Genomic DNA, 2,714 nt, shown 5'->3' with positions numbered 1-2,714 from the left:
GGGGTGGGAGGGCGGGGCTGAGCCCTGCGAGGGTAAAGTCGAGGAAAAGAGAGATGAGGGGCGGGGGCCTGAGAGGCAGGGTGCAAGCCGAAGTCAGCCCCAGCTGGGGTCTTCCGCAGCTCGGAGGCTAACTGTCGGGTCCTTCTGGTCCATTACGAGGCAAGCATTCACCGGACGGCGCCAGGCCCTGCTCTGGAGGGGCTCTCAGGCCGACGAGAAAAGAAGGGCGGAGGTGCGCTCCTGGCAGGGGGCGCAGAGCTCGAGCCCCGGAGCTCCGGGGCGTGGGGCAAAGAAGGGTGGGTGCAAAGTTCACAGGGTGTCGCCTTGCCTTATCGGCCACCAGGCCTACCCCAGAAGCTATCTGCCCCTGCAGCCCTCACCCGCCCCGCTCAGTGGCACCTTGCTGGGGATCATGAGCGCGTGGGCCTCTGTCTGCCTTCCCAGGCCTCAGCCCAAGTTCTTGCGTGTAGAGGGCCTGGGGGGTCAGGCTCCACCCAGAAGCAGAGAGCTTCCTGTGGAAAGAAAAACCTGGGCAGGCAGGTTTTTCAGGACAGTGGCACTGGACTGCGCAGGTTACAATGGCAGAAGAGGGCAGGAGAGGCTGGGCAGCGGTCAGGCCAGCAGCAACGGATGTCCCCTCCTCTATATACCCTGAGCCTGGCTGGTCTTCCACACCTCAGGGCCCTGGCTCCCTGCGCCCTGCCTTGCCTTTGACTGAGATCCCACTTGACTGGCCTGCAGCTTCTCCTTCCATTGGATTAGTTAACTAAAAACAGTTTCCACTTTCTGAGGCCACTTAACTTGTGAGCACCCAGTGTGCGCAGGACTGTTAAGGCCAGAACTGGGAGCAGAAAGAGTGGCCCCAGCCACCAATCTGGGTGGAAAGCTGGAAACTAGGATGTTCGTTACAGCATTGTTTATAACAGGAAAACTGGGAACATGGTGCCTGTCCTTGAGGGCATGTGCAGTAGACTGGCTGTAAACTCATGGTGCAGCTCTCTGGAGGCCGGGCACTGGAGGATGAACATCTAAGTACTTGGAATGAATGTGTAGAAGTAAACAGGAGGCTAGAAAACAGTAAGTACTGTGCCTTCTGGCTTCTGTTTAAAATGAAAAAGAAAAACACAAACAGGAAGGAAAGACATGCATCAAGATACTAACTTTAGGGAAGGCCAGAGGTGAGGCTGATACTCGTTTCATTTATCTGTGTTTTAAAAAATTTCTAGCAACTCTGGGTTACTTTGATAAGGAGGCTCTCCCATCCTGGGGAAGGACTAAGATCTAGCAGCCCCCAAGAGTTTGGGGGTTGGAGTGGACACAGCAAGGCAGACAGGTGTAGGGCTTGTTGGCAACACCAGGGGGCAGCACCTGCTCACCTGCTTCCCCAGGGAAGCAGGCCCTAGAAAGCTGTTTGTGCAGCCCTGACACTCAAAGGCTGTGGAGGCACAGTCCCTCAGCAGTCTGCCCAGCGAGCTAACTGCTCCCTCCAGGTCCAAGCATTAAACCTGCGTTGGGGTGCCTTTGTGGAGAGGCCCACTGTCTTTGGACAGATGGGTATGAACTCAGCCCTGGCCTTGCCAGTACTTCTGCAACTTTGCCTTTTCACTCTTTTCCCTTTAATTGTGAAAAGACAGGACTGTCACAGTTTGGGGATTTGTTCCTCTGCCTACGCCTTCCCGTTTCAGAAACCATCCCAGAGACAGTCTGTAGGTTGTTTATATCAAGTCCTTTTATTCTGATACCACAGAATTACCTTGTTACAATACAGGGGGAGGGACACTGAAGTACCACAAGTTCTCACAGAGCACAGGAGGACGGCACACGATTCACAAGGTCATGTGGAGGACTCGGGTCATTCATTGCACTTACAACTGTAAACTTGTTTGTTTGACTTTGTACAGCACTCTTCCCCCCTCAAATAAAGAAGGAGAGAAGGAAAGAAAGGGAGAGAGGAAAGAAGGGAGGCAGGGAAGGAGTGAGGGGGAAGCAAAAACAAGACATGGAAGCTAGCAGAGGAAAGGCATTGGGCGGCCACCACTCTCCAGGGCACTGCACTTAGAGAGAAGGAGCTGATTTGATCCCAGAGGCCAAATGAGGCAGACACACACACACATACACACTCACACACTTGTTCACATGCATACACACACAATATCTCATGACTTCCATGGCTCTCCAGTGCCACTCCAGTGCACATGGCAGCAGGGCTTCTGGTACCCAGGGAGACAGAAATGATATCTCTGAGGAGTTTCAGTTGGTCAGGCCTGTCCCTCTGACCCTGTCGGAGTCCACAATGACAAGTATTTACAGAATGGGTGGAGGGGGCACGAGGGCAAGGGAGGGGCCAACAGGCCAGGACCTTGTTGTCATGGTAAAGAATCTGCCTGGAAAACTCCCCACAGGCTCCAGAAGACAGGCCATAGTTGCTGCCACTGCTGCCCAGTCATCATGGGCCCTGAGACCACCCTCTCTTCCCAAGGACTAAGTGGATGGTGGGGAAGCGGGGTGTCACTGTGAATGCATTAGGCCCTGAAGTAGACAGAGGCGGCAGTGCCCTTGTTCATGACTCTGGGTCGGGGGAGGGTGTAGAGAAGGCCTGGATTGCATCCCAGAGAACCCCTTGCCCATGTGGAAATGTGCTTGGTGCTCCCCACTGCCCAAGGCATCGAATGCTGGTCCCTCAGCCTCTGGCCCCCAGAGCCACAGCTGTATCC

This window comes from Lipotes vexillifer, unplaced genomic scaffold (genome assembly GCF_000442215.2).
Source record: "Lipotes vexillifer unplaced genomic scaffold, Lipotes_vexillifer_v1.1 scaffold491, whole genome shotgun sequence".
Taxonomy (NCBI): domain Eukaryota; kingdom Metazoa; phylum Chordata; class Mammalia; order Artiodactyla; family Lipotidae; genus Lipotes; species Lipotes vexillifer.
This window is presented reverse-complemented; position numbering follows the sequence as displayed.